This window comes from Xyrauchen texanus, chromosome 2, assembly GCF_025860055.1.
Source record: "Xyrauchen texanus isolate HMW12.3.18 chromosome 2, RBS_HiC_50CHRs, whole genome shotgun sequence".
NCBI lineage: Eukaryota > Metazoa > Chordata > Actinopteri > Cypriniformes > Catostomidae > Xyrauchen > Xyrauchen texanus.
The window spans coordinates 18,108,455-18,131,790 of NC_068277.1; positions in this window are offsets into that span (position 1 = coordinate 18,108,455).

The window sequence follows — 23,336 nt, forward strand, 5'->3', positions numbered from 1 at the left end:
TTTTGAAAACTACCCTTTTTCTTAAAAACAATAAAATAAATAAAAAATAGAGGTTACTTACAATTGTGAATGGGACCTTTTAAAGTCTGTAAAGCTTTTACATTATGCTTCATACATGAATTTTCTGTTAAAACTTATAAATTATTTGAGCTGTGAAGTTGTTTAAAACTTTGTTTTACGGTTGTTTACATCGCCATGTCAACAAAGTTGTAAAATTCTATATAACTTTACATAAAAGGTCAATGAGCAATTTACGTCTTGTGGCTATACTTTTTAAACAGTTAGTATTTTTATGTTTATAGATTGGCCCCATTCACTCCAAGTGCCTCAATGTAACCCAACTACTTGCTTTTTTAAGGAAAAGGAAGGACAAGTTGAAATACATTTTTGAGATAATCAACATTATGCCACGAATGCTTTTGCTTGAGCTTAACTTTATCAAAACCATAATATTCCTTTAAAATTAGTTTAGTTGGTGTAACCTAATGTAGTTAAGTTGCTTCAGTAATGTTAAGTAACATTTTTGACTTGAATCAAACAAAATTAATTTAGATGTTACTATATGAAGCAAATAATTTTTTTCTCAATTTATTTCTTCTTAATGTATAAAATTGCATACATATCTAATGCCCATTTATTTATTTATTTGGTATGTAGCTGTGTAATAAGCAGGATAATGTAGAGTCAGCCAGTCATTATCACAAAATAACTCAGTTCAGTTGACACACTGTGAGACCCCTCTTTTTCTTTATATTTCGATAATAACTGGCTGATTGTGAATTATCCCTTACATATTTTGATAACAGTATTTTGTAAAAAGCGTAATGTTTGTCCTTTAAAATAATAATAATAATATTAATAAATAATATTCCTGTTTTTTTGTTTACTGCCAAATGACTGAGACTGGTCAGCAGTCCCCTTAACAACTCAGTTTAAATTTGGACCAACCAAATGTCCTGTCAGTAGTCCCCTTCATTTGTGAACAGTGGTTTAACCAGTCAACGCTTGGCACATAGCCTTCCTGTCAGAATGTGTTGGTTGTCTGGAGAACTATATTAAGTCCGGCTTGCAACCGAGACTTTGTTTGCACAGAAACTCTATTCTGTGAGCAGGGTCGTAACTAGTGGGGTGAAAGCTGGTAATGATTCTAGAGGACCAAAGGTACAGGGGGACTCAAAACAAATTCAAAACTGTATTTCTTTAATAGGTAAGGGGTCCAGAGTTCCTCGCTACAGCCCTCTCTATGAGTAGCCATATTGAGCAAATGCCACAATGTGTCTGCACTTTGATAGTAAAGTCGATGGACTGGACTTGTCTTCAAGGTCCCATTTCACAACTTTTTTGGCAGCTGCATGTCCACTGTATATCTGGAGGTCACTTAACCAAATTGACAGCATTAAAGGGTAAACTGGTGTTAATGTGTATAGCTGACATACTGCCTGCTAAATGTTTAAGGCTGAAAAACATTACAGTCTTGCTGTACAATGTGCTACAGCCTAACTTGGTCCTCATTTGTTTTCTGTGTAAGAGTAGAGAGGACAGGAATCTGAAGTAGACCGCCTCTTTCATTTGAATGTGAGGCATTTATTATAAAAGACATATTCATTGCTCATTTTATTGTAATAGTTTTTTCCCCTGTAACAAATGATATAACACATATGATCACAGCTACATCTAGATTAAATGTAATTTGGCATCTCAAGGCATACAAAAGTTAATTTTGATTTTTAAGGTTTAATCAAGGATCTTATACAGTACCAGTCAAACTCTTCAACAAGGCTCTAGACTCAATGCAAATACCAGGTGTCAAATAAGTGTCTGGGACTCCCGCTGTTGTTGTTATCAATTGTTATTTTTATTGAAGGCACTTTCAGATGTTACATAAAAAAATAGCACTTTTAAAATACAAAGGGATAGTTTACCCAAAACTACTTTTAACTAGTTTACTCTCCCTTATGCCGTCCCAGATGGGTATGACTTTCTTTCTTCTACAGAACTCTTTCTTATTTTTTTAAATATATTTCAGCTCTGAAGGCAAGTGAATGGACACCAGGCCTTTCAAGCTTCAAAAATAACATAAAGGCAGCATAAAAGTAATCCATACGCTCCAGTGGTTAAATCAATATCTTTAGAAGCAATATGATAAGTGTGGGTGAGATCCATATTTAAGTCCTTTTTACTATAAATCTCCACTTTCAAAGTCTGAAAGTGAAAGTGGAGATAGGCCTACATGGTAAAAAGGATTAAAATATTGATCTGTGAATAAATGATGACAAAATATACATTTTTGGGTGAACTATCCGATTAAATCTGTGACATTATAAAGCAAGCTAGTTACAGTATATCCACAAAAAACTAAATAGATATTATATTGTTGACTATCTGGTCTGCTAAAGCATGCTAAACCTGTGGGTGTCCTTAAAGGGAGACAGAAAGATATAGTGAGCTGTCATCAAAACTCAAAGCAATGGCAGGAATGCTTCATCTCACCTCTCAGAAACTACAAACACAAATATGTACACAGGTTTTTATTTATTTATCTCGTTTTTATTTATTTATTTTATACTATAGACCTTTTATTTATTTACTTATTTTTTTACAACATAATGCTGCTATAAGGAAATATAATAAGGCCTATAATGGCAGCGCTTTTGGGTACTTTTATGTCTAGAGAGTAGAATAGATTGTACTGATTGTGCTAGAATTAATTTTAATAGTAATTTAATTAGTAATTCAATCTTTCAGTTTTATAACTACATGGCATGATAGCAGGCATTATTGGAAAGCATACCCTTTTATAAATAATTGTAAATAAATAAATAAATGAAGCTGTCATCCAACGTGTGGATGACAGCTTAGGGCTGATACTCTTTGAATTTCTTTCAGTTATACGTAATAAAACACATATACATTTATTGTTCCAATTCTATGCTGTCTTTTAGTTTGACTACAGAAAACAATTTGTTAACAGGACACAATTTGAAATAAATTGACCAAGTATTATTGTCTTTTCACCACTAGAGGGCAGTCAAACATTAAGGATTTAGCGCATATAACAGAGCGTCCTCAATGTGTCGCGCTCTTTGATGTCCATACATTAGCATTGCACAAATGTAGCTGTGACGAGCTGTTTGCTTGACCCTTGTGGGTCAATAAAAAAAAGTTGCTCAGAGGTCCTTCGATTACAAAAATCTCCACGTCAAAAAACAGCTATAAAAATATTATATATTAATATTATTTTCCATTTTCAATGGGTTAATTTTTTTTAACAATCATCAGTCCTGATCATAACTACCAATAATTCATTCATTTTCAGGATTTTAACCCATTCAATTCCATTTTGTTTATATAATGCCACTGTTGTTTTTTATTGGGGGGAAACAGAGAAACAGTTGTATCTCTGTTCAATTAGTTTTCTGTTATTGAGACGTATTGTGCTGAAATTGAGATGTTAATGAGTTTTAATATATTTAATGGCATGTTCTCCTACATGTTTCATAGCAACATTCACCAAATCTCTATAAAAAATCTAACCTAGACTGTTTTCCTATTTTTACTATCTTTACATTAATACAGTGATTAAATTAATCAGTAGTACATAATTAGATGAGATTTACAAGATTTCTTAAACTAATAGGCTGTACTAGGAGTCTTATTGTGAATTTTTCTCAGTCAGCAGTGTTCACAAGAATCGATGGAACTCACTCCAGGCAAGAAAGTTTTATGTTCTTTCGGCACACCCCCTCTTTTTGTGAGTGACAGGGACAGATTGGCTCAGATTAAGATTAGGGAAGAGAGAGCATGAAAGTAGCACAGGTGTGGAGGATGATGGCTACAGGCCCTGACTTGATTGCTGACTTTTCTTGTGCCGTTATCTTTGTCTAAGATTTGTTTTGTGGTTGACTGTCATTAGAGAGGGATTCAATTGTTTTAGGTTGTAAGTGTTTGCAGATCCTATTTGTGGGCTTGCAATAGCCCACAAAAATCACTAGTTACACATGTTAGCCACTGAAAATGTATACGATTGAATGTTTACTTTACATTTTATCTTCAAATAGAAATGGAAGCACAACACACTTTTGAGATGATGCAAGTCATTCATGTCACAATATGTTAGAGAGAGGTTTGATGTGTGAGCAAGTACCCAGTAGGTATCTGGAGCTCTCTCACACATCCTCAGTAGGACTATAAAAATGATTGGAAAATGATTGTAAGGCTTGGTACTTACCTGTTAACCAATCATAGGGGACACTCTTAAAAGTCTCTGGCAAAATGTCTCAAAAATTCTGGTTACAAATATATACATAATTATTTTCTAGGCCCTTCTCAATTGCACATTGTTATTGTTTATTATTATAATGTGTGTAATAATGTGTGTATCATAGATTGCAGAGCTATAAAGGAGGTGTGGAAATGTGTGTTGAAAACAATAGAGCGCAACAGTGCCTGCCCACTTTTTCAGCCTGTTCGGTTATGCAGGTATTTTTCCCATTCATTCCTTTTGTCATAGGTTTTAATCCATGAACCACACTAACCAGCTCTAAGGTGAATCACATCATAAACTTTAATTCGAAGCAAAACAGTATTTGAGAATCAGACAAAAAGACAAAGATACAAGACTTTATTAAGGGCATGAACTACAATGCTATGTATTATTGTGAATTATGTAACCATATTAAAAACTATTGAAAAATATAAAACTATTGATTTAACCTCCTGAGACCTGAACATGACTGCTATGTGCATTTTCCATTTCTCTTTTTGATTTGTAACTAGTAGCAGCTAATAAACATGCAAACATTTTATAAATAAAACAACTAGACCAAATAGTTTTCCTAAAAATGTATGTCAAAATATGTGGACAGTGGGATTACGTTTTTTTTTCTTATGAACTGTTTATTATGTTTCCAGGAGTGTTGGTTATTCAGGTTTTTGAGACTTTACATCAGAAATTAGCATAATTAATTCTGGTTCAGAGTAATGGGCAGCATCATCCAATCACTGCCAACAATGTTAAAATAAAATGATAGATTATATATTCTGAATCTATGTACTGTACATGTTGAGTAGTCAAAACATCATCTGCAGCCTAAAACTGATTTTAGGAGTGAATGCAGTTAGCTATAGGATGCTGATGCTCACTTGGTCCCTATTTACTGAATTGCTTAACCTCCAGTGTTTGTCTTTCTGCACTGGTCTCAGAACAGTTCGAAATGCAACCTCAACGTGATAAAGGGAAATATGTGCTAAAGTTCACATTAGTGAACATTATGTTTAGCAGTGTGGCATTTCACGATAAATCGCTTAAATTTAAAGAATGGTATATCAGATGAAACTAGAGACTCAAACAGGTTTTAATGTATAATCGTAATGAGGTTTCTTACCAAATGTAATTTTGTTGCCATTTCTCCCAAAGACAAACTCCACTGTGTTCGGCGCCAGGATGTTTTGTCACATGAAAAGTTGAACCCTTTACTGACAGCACAGATTCAGAACAGTTCTGAACTGAGATCAGCTGGTTTAAATGAATTTAAATTATGTGTTAAATTCATTTTTTTTAGCCATAAAACAACCTCCATGCCTGTGTACGCAGGGTTGCAAATTATGTTAAGAATGCTGGCCAACTCGGAAAGCCTTTATTCTCTATGGAGTTGTGAAAGTTGAATAAGTCAAATGAATGGGATACATATCTGAAGACAGTACACAATAATTCAAATAGCCTACATCCTCCTCAGATAGAAGATATCAATATAATTGCAAAGGCAAAGAAGACATAGCACTGCAATTACACTTTTATGTAAAATACCTCTAGGTATGCATTGACCTAAATCATCCTAGGTTTGCAAATGACAGGTTATCTACATAGTGGAACTTTGTGTGGAGCAGAGTGGATTCTGCAAGGCAAAGTAAAACAGTAAAATCCAACTTTATCACTGTAAAAAAAAAAACTGTTGTTTTTACAAAAATATTTGGCAGCTGTGGTTGCCAGAATAATTATGTAAAAAATACAGTTAAAATGTAAACCACTTTACAGAACAACCTGTACATTTTACAGTTTAAATTGGTTGTAATTTACATGCTGGCACTGTAAAAAATTTATACAAATTATGTTAAATTTACAGTAATTAAAATTCATAAACATACCTTCTGAAACCATACAAATCTGTTGTTTACTTTTTGATATTGGTTAATCACCATAGTAATTACAAATGAGCACATGATGTCATGAAGTATGGCATGATTCATCAGTGGCTCTTCCAGGAGCAATGACCAACAATACATATAGAGACTCAGTGTCACTCACACAAACACTAAACACCATCATGGTAACACATATTAGATTTAAATAATGCAGTAAGTAAACATGAACTAAATTACATCAAATATAACACAGAACACCCCAGTGTATGTAACTGATATAAAAAAATATGATGAAACTTAACTATTCCCATAAAATATGCAGGGAATTGTGGGAATGCCCAATTACTGTTTTTTACTGTAATTTTAACAATAATTTACTGTAATAAATTACATGTACGGTCTTGTTCTTTTTACCATTAATTATACAGGAAAATCTTACTTTTTAAATTTAAATAATTTTGTTTTTTATATAATTCTATTGTAAAAACTACTGTATTGTCTTTCAAAATATATGAAAACATTTTACTGAATATTTTACAGTTAATATTTTTTAATCAATTAACATTTTATTTCTGTAGCATTTTTACAGTATTTTACTGTTAAAATTACTGACATTTTTTATAGATTGTGTTTTGGGTGTTGTTCCCCCAGCATGGGATGCTGGTGTGCTGGTGTCCCAACTATGATTTTAACTTGCTTAAACAGCTTCATCAGAAAGAACATGCTGGTTAACCAGTTTTACCAGCTTGGTTTTTGCTGGTGAAAAGCATGGCTATGCTAGAACAGCACTAGCCAACATTAAGAAGCCTAGACCAGCATGGGAATTGCATGCTAGTTAAGCTGGTCTTTTTAGTAGGGTTATTCGACAGTATGGGGCTGATTTTAGGAGACATTAACTTTCTGAAGCTACATGTCGCTTTCTCGTGTGATCGTGATGATTCCTGTCAGTATTGAAGGAGCATTTCAGCTTATCATTGCATCCACATGCTGGCAAATCTTAGCAGCACTTTGGGGGTGCCATATTAACATTGTTAAAACTAACCAGGGTACTAACAGTAAACATGCAATTCCGACATTTCATTTATTCATTTTTATTTTTAATGAACCTGCTTTTGTTTGAACAGCTGGATCTTTCCATCACATGCTTGCTTAAAATGTACACAAGATAACATTATTTCCTCAATATTACTGTACAAGGGACATAGAATAAGATAATGATAGAACTGTTAACAACTGATTAAAGCAAACCATTTCACACTAGTAGCAGTGTGAATTTGATCTCTGACAAGAGGTTGCAACTTATGACATGATTTAATCCCACCGTATTCCTTCTTTATTCTTAGCTGCTGCTTGACTTTGTAATGAAATTTATCAGAGCAGTCGAGGTGAAGATAAGGCTGAACTGAAGTTTGCGCCAGTGAGTGAGAGGCCACGGACGTGCTTGTAGTGATTAATGGCATGTGTCAAACTGGCTTAACTGAAATAGCCTCTGTCAGTTTTGCCCTCGTCAGCCTTTAATGCTTTGAAAACATGACTCTACACTCCAAAAAACGTTGGGTTAATTATTTTACCCAATAGCTAGGTTAAACATATTGGGTCATTCTGTTGGGTTATTCCTAACGTACATTGGGTTGTTTTTATAATAACGCACCCAATTGGGTTAAAATTGGTCTCGCAAGGACATTTTAAATTTCAACGGTCGACCAGTGCCACTGCCAACAGAATATACAGAGGTAAGTTAATAATATAACGTTATATGAACGCTTTTCGTTTTCATTATCAACATATAATAATAGCTGATTAATTAAAGAAATAAATAATTTCCCCTTAATTTTGGGTATGCTGTATTGCTGCTCACTCGGCTACCGACATAAAACTTGTTATAAAGCCAGCCTATTTTAAACTGTGGTGTAGAAACTATTAATTGAGATGCTCCCCCTCACTTTCTGTGTTCGTCCCGACACTTTATTTTGTAAATAATACATAATATTTCATATATTTGGCTGACGCGCGAAGAAATTGTAAGATGCCTTGGCTTTAAAACTCATTATCCGGTGTTGCAGACACGGCAGTTTTTCATCAACTGAAAGAAAAGTATATTGTCATTTTTATAGTGTAACATTAAAATAGGGGGAGACCGGGGAGTGTTGCAACACTCGGTTAGTTGTAACACTGTCAGTTTGACCAATCAGAAAAGAGCTGCGGTGATGTCATCAATATCGTTGACTCCCATTTCCTTTTCGAGCTCACATGAGAAGTGACATGTCTCTGATAGCAACACTGTGAATTTTACAACCAAAAAAAATATTTTCTGGTATGAATGTATTTTTTTTTATCAAGATAATTTTTTGCCTAGTGTTCATTCTATTGCAGATGCAATGTTGCAACTTACATCACCTAAAGTAGCCGTTTCTCTAGTTTAATTTGATGCTTTGCATTCATGCTAACTTCAAACCCACATACCCTAAACAGTTAGCTATGTAATGGCTGGTTGTTGTGGGGATTGTTGTAACAGTTCATAAAATATGTTACAACTATCCCCTTTTGATGAAGGCAGTCACTTACTGCAAATAAAAAGGGATAAAGCACCTCTCTTTCCCACCCCACTGTTCTCATAAGCTACTGGCCCTTGATCGTAGTGTCTATGGTCCATTCAAGGAGTTGATCAACACAGCCAGTGATGCATGGATAAGAATCAATCCTGCTAAAACAATGACAGTCTATGACATCCCAAGCCTGGTCGAGACTGCATTCCCCAATGCTGCTACGCCAAACAACATACAACCTGGTTTTAGATGTACAGGCATCTGGCCTTTCAATCCAGACATTTTCGAGGAGGGTGACTATGCACCATCACAGGTCACAGATCACCCTGAACCACTTGCCTCCCTGGTCTCCACCTCAGCTTAGCCAGCCCAAGCCTCCACCTCAGCTTAGCCAGCCCAAGCCTCCACATCAGCTTAGCCAGCCCAAGCCTCCACCTCAGCTTAGCCAGCCTAAGCCTTCACATCAGCTTAGCCAGCCCAAGCCTTCACACCAGCTTAGCCAGCCCAAGCCTCCACACCAACTTAGCCAGCCCAAGCCTCCACATCAGCTTAGCCAGCCCAAGCCTTCACATCAGCTTAGACAGCCCAAGCCTTCACATCAGCTTAGCCAGCCCAAGCCTCCACCTCAGTTTAGACAGCCCAAGCCTCCACATCAGTTTAGCCAGCCCAAGCCTCCACCTCAGCTTAGCCAGCCCAAGCCTCCACATCAGCTTAGCCAGCCCAAGCCTCCACCTCAGCTTAGCCAGCCCAAGCCTTCACATCAGCTTAGCCAGCCCAAGCCTTCACACCAGCTTAGCCAGCCCTAGCCTCCACCTCAGCTTAGCCAGCCCAAGCCTCCACATCAGCTTAGCCAGCCCAAGCCTTCACACCAGCTTAGCCATCCCAAGCCTCCACCTCAGTTTAGCCAGCCCAAGCCTCCACCTCAGTTTAGCCAGCCCAAGCCTGCACATCAGCTTAGCCAGCCCAAGCCTCCACCTCAGCTTAGCCAGCCCAAGCCTCCACCTCAGCTTAATCAGCCCAAGCCTCTTTTCCAGTTGACCAGGCAGGTCAAGTCTTTTCTCAGACTCGGCCGGATCTCTCAACTCAAGCTGCTCAAAAAGGTTTCAGTCCATCTGCTCTCCATCCATTTCCCAAAGAAGGACCAAGGAACACTGCCAGTGGGAAGAGAAAGAGGAAATCAGAAATCCTAACAGATGCACCTGTGAAACAGGCACTTGAAGAGGAAGCAAGGAAGAGGACCATCAAAAAAGTGTAAAAAAAAAAAGAATAACCCTGCCATCTGGAAAGGGGCAAAAGAAGAAAGCCAAGCAAAAGGCACACGCCCAATGATCAAGAGGATTCTGAAACCTCAGCTGATGAGAATTTCTGCATTGTGTGCATGGAACACTTTGCGAACTCAAGGCCAAAATAAATATGGGCGTGTAAACTGTCAGTTCTGGGCCCACAAAGCCTAAATTGCAGGGGCAGCAGTCTACATTTTCCACAATTGTGACAGTGATTGAACCTGTGACACATGCACATTCAGGAATACAGTCCACACGCACGCACACTCAAACACACACAGAAATATTTTTTCAGTTAATGTAAAATTTTGAAAAAATAAGTGTTTTTGTAACTTTAAATTGTTCATCTAATTTAATACAATGTCTTCTTTATTCTTCAATAAAGTTCTTGTATAAATTGTATAGTGTGGATCTTATTTTAACAAATTACCTCTCATTGTTACATCCATCCCCAGCTAGTGTTACAACTCACTCCATTTGTGGGGTCGGTTGTAACAACGGAACTCTTTGTATTTGACACTAACTCACATAATCTGTGATTGTGTAGTAGATGTCCAAGTGAGTTATATTTGTAGAAGACAGATATGGGTAGTATGTATCAAAGTTTGAGAGACCTAGCACAAACAACCACTGATTTACTGACGCTCAAACAAAAGGTGTTACTTTCATACCCGGTCTCCCCCCCTACTTCAAAGTGGAAATATGAAACATTTTATCTAGAACGTTATATCTGCAAGGCACTAAATTATATAATACACAAATTGGACTCATGGCAACTTTTTTGACATGGAGTGGCATTTTTTATTTTCCTAGTCAACGGCTGTGCCAATGTAGGATTAATAGTGACGTTTTCCTTATTATATGGCGTGTCGTTCTGAAAGCAAAAAGAAACAAATGAAACACGGAATGTAGGCTGTCATCCGCGTAGTCTGACCGAAGCAGAGCGGGCGCATTTACTAGCGCGATTAATCGAAAGAGAAGTGCTGCTGGCTAGTGATGTGCGAATGGCTTGCACGCGCAGTGCAAGACTCATCACACTTTATTAGTGTTTTGCTTCCCATTCAGCTGATGAAAACACGCTGAGTAATCATGAGGAAGGATTACATCAAGATGTAGATTGTAATGCAGGTGCGGAATTTATATAAATATAGTCTACTCCTCTCTCGCTGTCGCTGGCATGCCAATGATTACCCCTCCCGTGCCAATGCTGGCACGCCTGCCATAGGTTGCAGACCCCTGCATTACTTAATTGCCAGCATCTACATGACATTGGGTGATAGCCTAATCAGAAGCCACTTTTCAGATAGTTCTGCGCCCCTGAATTAATGACAAAACAACATTTTGATGGTGTTCTTTTTTTGTGATCGCCTTGTTAATGATGCCCATTGCTTGAAATTGAAATTACAAGTTGTTAATTCACTTTATATGAACAATATATTTTAAATAGAATGTGATGGATTCATATGTGAGGGAAACACTTCAGAAGTGGATCCTTGAAACATTAATTTATTAAAAAAAAAGCTCCAGGCCATGTCACAGTCTCGCCAGAGTCAGCTCCAGGCCATATCACCGCCACGCCAGATTCAGGTCTCCCATGCCATGTCACAGCCATGCCTCAGCCTGCTCCATGCCATATCACAGCCAAGCTCCAGACTGCTCCATGCCATGTCACAGCAGAACCGCAGTCTGCTCCATGCCATGTCTCAGCCAAACCCTTGACTACTCCATGCCACGTCACAGCCAAGCTTCAGTCTGCTCCATGTCGTGTTTCAGTCAAACCCCAGACTGCTCCATGCCATGTCACAAGCAAACCTCTGCTCCACGGTCCAGGCCCGCCTCTGTTCCACGGTCCAGGCCCACCTCCATCCAACTCCACCTTGACTCTGCCCCTCGTCATGTGTTTTTTTTCTCTCATTGGTTCCTTTGTTTATTAGTCTTGTCTTGTTATTGGTTCATTGTCTTGTTATATTGTTTTCAGTCTTGTATTTTCATTGGTGGTCTTGTTAACTTGTTACCCATGTCAGTGTATATTAGCCCTCATGCTTGCCATTGTCCTTTGTGGAGTATTGTTAATTTAACTTTGTTGTAGTCTTGTTTTGTTCAAGTCAAGTCAAGTCAAGCCAAGCCAAGATTTAGTCAAGTTATGGTTTGTTTGTGCCAAGTCTAGTTTAGTCATGTTCATGTTTCTAGTTAGTATTTTTGGATCTCACTTTTGTTTAATAAACTGCACTTGGGTTCGTCACTCCATTGTCTTTGTCCTTGCCAGCAACGTTACACCATTGCCTACTTATTTATTACTTATTTATTTGTGGTGGTTCTTATAAATTGAAACATGATTGTAAGTAACTTAATGATAAAAAGGAAGTAAATTGATAACACAATTGCAACCATTAATGAAAATGTTTGCAACTTTTAATTTAATGGAAATAAAGCATTTTCAAGATATTTGTAACTTGTGCATTATAATTTATTTACACAGCAATAATAATAATTCTAATAATTATTATTATTATAATAATGTCAACAACAATAATAGTACCAATAATACTAGGATGGTTAAAGCTAAATTTTGCCCAACAAAAAACCCAACAAATTAGCTATTTTATAACTCAACTTGCTAAAACTTTGATAAAAGTTGCTACCCAATGCATTGGGTTAAAATAACCCAACAATGGGTTATATCAACCTACCATTGGGCTATGTGTTGGGTCATTTTTAACCCAACTGATTTTAGTGAGTAGCCACAGAGAAAGTCTATCACATCTACATTATTGTACCTTCCAGCAGATTCCAGGATAAATGATTGCTTCCATTTGGTGGTAAGTCTCTGACTTTCATCTGATGCGTCGCTGACTTGAAGCACAGATGCCCTCAATTCATTAGGAAGCAAGCCCGCCCAATAGAGTAACTGGCAGTGGTTAGCATTTCCTGTCAAATCTGTGCAGGAGGGGATAAGAAGAGAGAGCAAGCTTGAGATCTGCCATTTGTCAGGTTACTGGGAAAAGCTTTGGATGGGATTCAAGATGAAGAAATTGTTCCCTTTTTGGATCCTTTCAATAACCAAAAGGAATGTTGTTTTTTTTTCCTACTTGCTGTGTATTGGATTTTAGCATTTACCAAATTTCTGTATTCAATTAAGGTTAGGAATGGACAATGAAGCAACTTTGCTCCTGCTCTAATATATATTCTGTCAATATGCAGCATCTGTAATGTAGATAGTGTAATTTCCAGATCGCATTATGAGATTCATAGTCAAAGTACCCACGTGATGTCATTAAACTCTTTTCTTTTAGTTTGAAAACTGTGATCAATAAAATGGAATTAAGAGCAAAAACAAGTTTAAAACCAGTCAAAGCTAATTAGAATTTGCCATGAAGTCAATTAGAGCCTCTGTAGTAAGTACACTTTACATTGCTTTAAAGTCGACGTGTGTCTTTTTATCGCTTTTTTAAATCTTGTTTGACCAACCAATTAAAAATGTGGGAAGTTTTCTGGAATCTGTTAAAAAAAAAAAAAAAAACATAATTTTTGCAATTCCATTTAATGAACAGTATGCAACAGTACAATTTTTTGGGGGCCATGCAGTGTAGTTCATTATATTAGAAATTAAAAACTATTTTTACTTGTGTTGATTTAGTGAAAAACTCTGGAAAACATGCCTTTATTATCATTAACTAAATTTTATTTCAAATGATTTACATACTTGGCTACAATGGGTGCTAGGATGAATTATAAAAAAATATTATTTAAAATTACTTTGAGCAAATGAAAAATAATTTAGACATTGAATATCATCAACAGGCAAAAAAATAAGGAGATCAAATTTATGGAGCCATATTTTCCCACCCCAGTTGGACAGTAAAATGCTCAAGGGGGATGCCAAAAGGGGGCTCTGGTTGGACAGTTGCTTCAGGCATCGGAAATCGTTATCCCGGCCCAGGTGATCTCTGCAGAGCATATCTGGCATGCTTTGTTAGCCACAATTCTCTGATTGATAATTCTGTCTCTACAGGATCATGGGTGGTGTAGTTATTGACCTCAACTTCCACTATTAAATTTGTTTCTTTCTCTTTTTTTTTATTTATTAAATTGAAATAGCACAGACTGATGTCTTCAACAGAAACATATACCTTTAATGAACAACTTCACAGCTCAGGGTATATCTTTCTTTAAAGGTGTATACAGTATTTTATTGTTAATAAATTCCCTTATGGAGAAAATGAATGGGATTTTTACTTCCAAAACAAACAGCGCAGAAATTCAGCTTTAAGTTAGCTCAGAGGAAAATCTCTTGTCCATACTTTCCCTTGATTCAAAACAAATCGTTTTGATGGAAGGTGTCATGTTGGATATACTGCGACACAAAACCTACTAAAGTTAAGACAGCACACATATGCAAGGTTTGTGCAGTCTTTTTGAAGAAAGCCCTCTACTTCCAGTCTTAACCAGATTGTCTATGTACAAGCATTTTTGGTCATTCTCCCAGGGCCCCCCATCCCCTCCTTTGAGGAGTATTTAGCAAGTGCAGCTTTGTGAGTGTGCGAGGGAGAGTGTCTGCACACTCTCACAGCCGGGTGGGCTGTCTGAAGGTCATGGGTCACTGGCCCGCCCAACTTCCATCAAGGAGAACAAAGCCACCCCCAGCCCAATGAAAGAGCAGGTTGAAGCTGGGCTCAAGTCCAAGGGTCCTAGCTCTCACTAGGGACTGCAATACGTAAAGAAATAAATAATGAAATAATAATCAAATCCTTAGTCGCCTGGAAAGCCAGTCATGTGGGAACTGTCGGCATGCCCATATTCGGTTCCTCCAATGAAGCTTGAATGAAGATACGCCCCCCTTTTCATGTTCCTCTGTTTCCCAATCACTTTGATGTCTGCTTACTTTTGTTCTGTACATAACTCAAACAGATTTTTGTGAAACAGCTAATTTGTATGCCTTTCCAGTGACATTCAGAGTCTTCACAAGGAGCTGGCAGAGAGGTCAAACCAAACAGACATCTGAAGAAGGGGCCAAGGTATGACTAAGCTAAAACATATAATAAGAGACCTTTGAATAATTGTTACTGTGTGCAAATTTGCGCACAAAAGGGGATTAAGAGCCGGTCGGACAAAATCACTCAGAGAATAGGAAGTTGGGGTACGGACTTTTTGTGGTTTTCTCTCTAGATTAATTTCCTGCCTTAATCACTTACTCTCAACATGACGACCATGTAGAGTGAGCAAACAGATTCAATAGATGGACAAATATTTGCTCTGGTTTTGTTCCTAGGCTTGAATGTTGCTTCATTTCAAACTTTCACATGGAGGTACATGAATTGATCAAAAGTATAGACATTTCAAATTCAATTTGAATGAGCGTGATTTTTTTTTTTTTTTTTTTTTTTGGCTTTAATTTAAAAATGTATGGCTGAAAGAAATACAGATTTTTGGAACTTTTCACCAACCTTCCATTTTAATGATAATTTATGCCATTTGAACATTCATAAATGCTCTACTGCCCATTTTTTTTTTATCATGCTTGCTCTTATGCTATGATGATGACAAATGTACTGCTATGTTTTCTGTGGGAGCTGATTTGTAATTTCTCTTCTATTTTTTAAAGGATGAAATGGTATTTGAATGTTCAAACAGGATGTCCTGCTGCTGGTCCTGACTGTGAACCCCCACCCAACACTGTGAAATTGCTTAAATTAATCCAGGATTCTGAAAGTAGTGTGATATTTTTTCATCCCCTTGTTCTTCGCCATTGTAAAAAAAGAGTGGGACACAATGATTTTCTTCTGGTTTGTCTCAAACACAGACTGCCTATGGAGCGAGACTATCTCAAAGAGTGCTGACTATGAACATGAATGGCGTTTGTGTCAGGCCAAGCATTTGGGGTGGTGTTAAAGTAAAGGAGACACTGCTGAAATTTATTTTTATATAAAATGAAATCTGTCTGAGAGTAAAATACTGTGGCCCCCAAAAGTATTTGTTCACTTGAAACACAAGTTTCTTTATGAATGTCTTTGCATTAGTTCAGGGCCGGTTAACCCATTAGGTGTCACAGGCGAGCGCCTAAATCTGCATTCACACTGTCACTGCCAGCTACTTTGTCGCTGCATGTCACCAGTGGCTGGTGGTTAGGTCACTAGTGGTGTGTATGGAGAGACTAAACAGCACTGTTTCTTTACAATTAATATTACTATTAAAATATTAGGATCAAGTGAGCTCTACCATCTTCTCTCGTATTGGCTGTCGCTCCCGAAAGCCGCTCTTCATTTGCATAAAGTTAAACATTTCTCAAATTTGTCGCGTCACTGGACATGCCTACATATGGTCACCAACGGTCGCCTTCGCTCGTGTTACCGGACGTCGCCAGCGCTCATTGAAAATGAATGAGATGAGGTTGTTTTGTCGCTGCGCATCGCTGGCAGTGTGAATGCAGCTTATGGCGGCATCGCTTCGGGGGAGCAGATCTACCAAGCCAATAAGAAGGTGTTCAATCTGTGTTGAACAAAATGCTCCCTGTGTGTTCCGATGACGTGTTGTGGTGCCCCCCATGGAAAAATTATGGCACTTTTCCACTGCATGTTACAGTTCGACTCAACTCACTTTACTTTTCTGAGCTTACTTTTCCACTGCTGTTTAGTGCCACCTCAACGTGGGTGGGATTATAGGCTGATCGTCATAGTTGCGTCTCCTCTACTGCCGTGACATAATTTTAAATGCGACACAAAACAATAAACAATAACACAGCTGCTAGCTGTTAGCTATTAGCTTATTGTGCTGCATAAAGCTGTTGTTGCATGGTGATTTTACACAAGTGTAACAGTTAAATTGTCCGGGTTGATTTAGAAGCAAGCTTCCAGTAGCTGGTCAACTAAATAAAGTGAAGCTTTCAAGCAGAGTATAGAGTTAATGTACCATCCTCCATCATGGACTCCAGCCGGGCACTCTAAGCTTTTGAGAATAAAGTTGTAATGTTCGAAGAATAATCTCATAATAGGCAAATATTGTCAAAGCTTTGCAACTACAGTCATAACATTTTGAGATTAAAATAGTAATATTTTGACAATAAAGTTATATCATTATGAGATTAAAATAGTTATATTATGAGACAAATATTGTAACATTACAAGATGAAAGTAGTAATATTTTAAGATTAAAGTCAAAGCATTATGAGATTAAAATATTAATATTATGAGATTTACATTGTAACATGATTAAGTAATAATATTTTGAGAATAAAGTAAAAATTACAAGAATAGTCGTTGCATTATGAGATTTAAATTGTAATATTATGAGAATAAAGTCCTGACATTACAAGATTAAAAGAAGTTCCTAAAAGTAAATTTGGGAGGAGCGAGCCCATCAAATGTTTCAATTAGCAGCCAGAGTGAAAGCAGCTGCTTACCTCTCTTCGGTCTTGGCTGTTTCCACAATTTGGCACAGCCCACCCGCGACAGATCCATACGATGTCCTATTACTCTGGTTGAAGCATTCATCCTCCTTATCAGATAAGATATTTTATCACAACCATTATGTTTTTCAACGGAAGCTGCCGCAGCAGCTCAATATTTGCATAAATCGTAATAATGGCGGCTGCCACTTTAATTGTGGTTTCCTACCCTGCCTTTCTTCCTTTTTAAACATTACTTGCTGAAGCAGATCTTATTGCATTGAGGCTGCCTCTGCAAGACCGCCCACTGCTTCACTGTATGCCAGTGCTACCGCTTCACAAGGCCGTGCACAGGTCCTTTCATCTTAACGGTTATTCCCACACGCTTGATTGTTTTAATCACGTTCTAGCGCACAGGTGGTTCCTCTTAGTTTAATTGCGGCACTTCAGTTGTCTCATCTCTCTCACTCTCTCACAACTCCTGAGAAAACTCCTCATGCACTGGAGCTTGAAGAGCCCAGTGTGAAATCTGGAGGAGCTTAAAATGCAGTGCCCAGCAAAAGCCTGGGCTCTGATTTCCTGGGGGGTAGGGCGGAGTATCTCCTCAAAACTATTGCAGTGCAGATGCATCACCCATGCAAGACGTATACTGGCGGTCATACTCCTAAGGAGTGAATGGCCATAAGTGAATCCTTCAGTAATGATCGCAAGTCCATTTCTCCTTCATTTCCATATGTAGTGCAGAGCTAAAGCTCTTATTTCTCAGATCATTTTATGCTGTTGATCATATTATTATTTCTAAATGTCACAAATATGTATTTTCTCTTCTCTCTAGACATGTGTCCCTGAACCGTTAACCGCATACTTTCCCCTCAATTAAGCATTAGCAGTCTGAAGTTTTCCCTCTACGGGGTCAAGTGCAGCCCACACTCCAGTGGCCATGGAGCTAACTTTTCACAGATTATTTTTCATTTCACACTATTCCTAGTGTAAGTTTCACCTAAATATGACTATAGTCTTTTCTACAGTAATGCTTGAAATTGCACTATTTGCAGGAGTTTCAGCATTATTACTTCCAGCAGGTCTCTGCAAGCGCCCATTTAAATCCCTTCCACTGGATTGAATGCAGGTTTTCTTCTCGGTGTCTCTATCTAGGTGTCTTTCCAAGAAAGTTAGAAAGCACAACTGCGGTGCTCCTGCTATTATCTCAAAACATCTCTAAGCAGAACAAATGTACGACTAAACCTCCCACTACACCGCAAAACATTGCAAATGCGCTGTCTAAATGCCACAACAGTGCCGTCTATCGGGCCACGTGACAACCTCCCATGACACTACAAAGCAGCGCAAATGTGCTGTCCAGGTGTCACAACTATAATACCTTTCAGGCCGTGCCACTTAGCCTCCCACAACGCTGCAACATTTGGTGTGTTTTCCCATAAATAAAAGTAGGGGCGTAGCTCATAAATATATTCCCATCGCAAACTGCAATTCGGCAAGGTTCTTTACTTGGTGTCCGCCATGGACACCATGTGAGCCTACGCAATTTGGTCACAGGTTCTCCTGTTCGCATCACCGCCCTTCCGTTCGAACGCTATGCAGGCTTTGCTGTTTGAATTGCAGTGTGGGCTCTGCCATTCAATTGTGGTGTGAGCATTGGTTGCAGGCTCTCCCATTCAAATCACAATGTGGGCCCTCTCGTTTGATTACAATGCAGGCTCTCCCGTTTGAATCGCAGAGTGGGCTCTCACATTCAAATGCAGTGTGAGATTTCATGTCGTTCACTCCGTAGACTCTCCCATCCGAAACACAGTATGAGCTCTCCCATTCAAGAGCAGTAATCTTAAGAGCCTTTTAGCATTTCCTGTTAGCCTTCGCATTGGCATTTCTTTCGCTCATGGTTAAAATGAGCCTTTTGCTTTCCTTACAGGCATGTATAAATGTAATAAAGCCACATGTGCCTCACTTGATACTGCTACAGCAGTGCACCACTTGATAATGTGCCGACACGCTCACCCACACTCTACTGCCGCAGCAGCACCCGCCTACGCTTGATACTGCCACAGCAGTCTCCCTTATGCGTTTTAATTCTGCTGCAGTCGTGCGCCACCATGACAAACATAATAAATGCATGTATTCTTAACTAACCTTTTGCTTCCCCAGGTGTGTACTAACATAATTGTCATGTTTTTCCTCACTAACCTTTTGCTTCCCTTACAGGTGTGTACACAGTTATTTCTATTTTCTCCACAGGTGCTTTCAGATTCTATGTTCCATACTTTTATATAAGTGCATCTGCAGCAATGGAAACACAGCAGAGCGCCCACAGGAGCTCCTTCATTACGCACCCAAATACTCAATCCACTGGCGCAGCAGTATTTTAAACTCTGCTCCCACCATTAAGCACCATAATGCAGTCCACATTACTCTATTTCCGCAGCAGTGTTTTAGCATGCTTCCGCTGAGGCCCTTTGTCTTCACTTCACAGAAGCTGTAACGAGCATTACAGCTGCAGTCACCATCTCCTCCTGTTCATTTTAAGCACCATATTTCCCTCTCTCTAGGTAGAACATTAAGGGAGGCTACATCCACAATCCAGCTGATCTGGCAGTAATACTTAAGGTACAACTCTCTATGGTCATACACAGTTCCTTTGATCTAAACCTTCCACCCGGATCGGGCCCTTATACGAGGCTGCCTTCGTAAACTGGCTGATCAAAGTCGGAAGCATTCTGAGATTAAATGGTCATATTATGAGATTAACACTGTAGCGTTACAAGATTATAGAGACACTATTTTGAGATTAAATAAAAAATTACAAGAATAGTCGTAGCTTAATGAGATTTAAGTCTAAATATTTTGAGGATATTGTTGTAACATTTTAATCTTTAATATTTCAAAATATTAAAATGTTATGTTGTTATTCTTAAAATATTTCTAATTGAATCTCTTCAAATTAAAAATTGCAAGAATAAAGTCATAACATTACAAGATTTAAGTGGTAATATTCTCATATTAAATTAGTTGCATAATGAGATAATAGTAGTATTTTGAGTTAAGTAAAAACTACAAGAATAAAGCCATAGCATGATGTGATATCATGAAACAGATCATTTGATGACATTATTCTCATTTCATTACTACGTTAATCTCATTATGCTACAACTTTATTCTCAAAATAATACAACTTAAAATCTCACAATGCTATGACTTTATTCTTGTAATTTTACTTAACTCTCAAAAAATATTTCCCTGTTCAGTATCATCACTGATTATACAAATGCATCTACTTCCTGGTTTCAATGCGGGATTCAAACCTTGTTTTCTAATGCTGCTGATGCAACACGCTTCCGGTCCTGCCACAGGGGGGGAGTTAAACATGATGAAGCCCATGAAAAAAAAATGTCCGATAGGAGATGACGCATGTTGGTGAGTCGACATAATATGCCCAATCTTAGGATACCAGATCTCTCAGACACAACATGCCTACTTCCTGTGTGATCATGTTGGAGCTCAAGTTGTCTGGTGAAATGTCCACAGATGGGCACCAAAAGTGAGTTGTTTTTGTTGTAAAGTATGTAATGCAGTGAAGTGGAATGCATATTTTATGACCTCTACCCCCAAACCCTAAACCTAACTGATTATACAAACACAATTACTTCCTGGTTCCAATGCAGAACGAGAACTTGTGTCTACCACACAGCTGACACAATGTGCTTCATGTCCCAGCACTGGAGAATGTAAACACACTTGAACTGATGTAAAAATGTCTGTTAGAGATGCCGCTTGTCAGTAACAAGGCCTGGGCTTGAGGGTGTCCCGGACAGGAGGGGTTGTCCACAAAAAGGTTATTCCATATTGTAGAGCACATCTAAATGCGTTCAGCGGAAGACTCGGATATAAACATGGAGACGGATCGCAATCGTGAAAGCCATCTGTGTTGTGCACGTTTATGGGATATATGTCCACAGCCCCCCCAATACCCTGTCAGACAATGGACTGGAGGGGGGCCCACTGAAAACATTTTGTACCAGGCCCAAGAATTCCTAACTGCAGCCCTGGTACTGGTATCAAGGTACTGGAACATTCGGAAGCAACATTACAACATTCCTTGTGATCATGTTGTAGTTTTACAACTTTCTCAAAACATTACTTTATTCTTGTAAAGAGACTATTTTATTGGCACTAAAATGACATCATAGGTTTTAAATTAAAAAGTGTATGAATATATATATAATCACTGTATAGTATTTGAAATGAAGTTAAGTATTTAGACACTTTCTGGTTGTCAGACTTAATTCCATAGTTATGATGAACAAAACCTGTGGTTTCTCTGCTTGGGCACCTATCTGAACTTGAGAGGAAATTACTTCATACATCCTCTAACAATGTCCTTGGGACCAGGTGGCTAGAAGTAATGGTAAAATGGCAAAGAAAAGAAGTTAATTCTGAGGAAAGCAGATTTAATAATAATTTGTTTGTAGATGCCACTTCTTTTGTTAATTTGTTATCTATTCTTATGCAATTACATTATAAGTGTCTTAAGTGTACAAATACTTTATAAGGTAATTGAATATAATAGTCAATTATTGGTAGACTATTTCTGACAAAGAATGAAAGACTTTTCTTTGTGTTAACCGATAGCTTGTGCCAAAAGAAAAGGTCTCTGTCTTAAAATTAAGCTTGGAATATATATATATATATATATATTTTATTTAACTTTTTGTCCCCAAACCCATCAAAGCTGTGGTCCTTTTAATTGGCTCTTGCCAAATATTTAAGATGTAATGAACAGGTGTTAAGTGTGAGGGACAGCATGACATGGATTATAAAATACCCCCACCACCCCATCTCTCTCACACTTTACTTCTGTAGTTCGTATGGGTACTTTCTCACTATATATTTGTACATCAGCCGAATAATCCTATTTGTCATGCAAGATCAGGGTTTTGTATTGAATTCTCTTGCACATGATACTTTTCTCAGAATCAGAAACCAGGTTTTACTGGCAATTCTGCCCAACTAAATATTAAAGTCCAGAACAATCCCTACAATTACTTCTTCATACGCCATTTAAAAGGGAAAATCAATTTATTGTAATACAGCACATTTGACAGCTTTTCATCTCTATATTGCTTGCTTGCTTGCTACTATACTATATACTGTATATGCTTATGTGTGTGTACCTGTGTGTGTGTGTGTGTATATATATATATAAATATATATATAAATATATATATATATATGCTACCTGTCAAATGTAACACCTACTCATTCTTAAATATTGCTATTGCTTGTAGTGTGTATAATATATATATATATATATAAAATAATAAATACGTATTTTTTTGTTTTGTTCTGCAAAGAAATTTGAAAGTATGCACAATTCATATTTGTCTACATAAGTTTAAGCATGTACAAGCCTTCAGATCAAAAGTTGTTTCTTCAGAAAAGGCTTTTAATGGATAGTTTACCCCAAAATGTATATTCTCTCATCATTTACTCATCGTCATGCCACCCAGATGTGAATGAATTTCTTTCATCTGCTAAACATAAAGAATATCTCTGAAGAATAGAAAATTAAAATTAGGAGAATATCTCAGCTTTGTAGGTCCATACAATACAATTGAATGGAGACCAGAATGGCAAAAGCTCCAAAAAAGAGGCACAGTCAGCATAAAAGTAATCTATATACTCCAGTGATTCAATCAATGTCTTCTGAAGCAATCCATTTGGATTTGGGTGAGAACAGACCAAAATGTATCTCCATTTCACTCTACTTGCTGAGTCTGCGTCTATGGATTACTTTTATGCTGCCCTTTTCTCCTTTTTGGAGCTGTTGGAGTTCTGGTCAACATTCACCTGCATTTATTATTTGTGAATTGTCCAACTTGATGCATGTTTATGTAAAGGTTTGTTCACATCTAAACCCCATCAAGCTCTCAGAACAACTGTATAAGAGTCCAGTGCAGGATGCTGGATTCA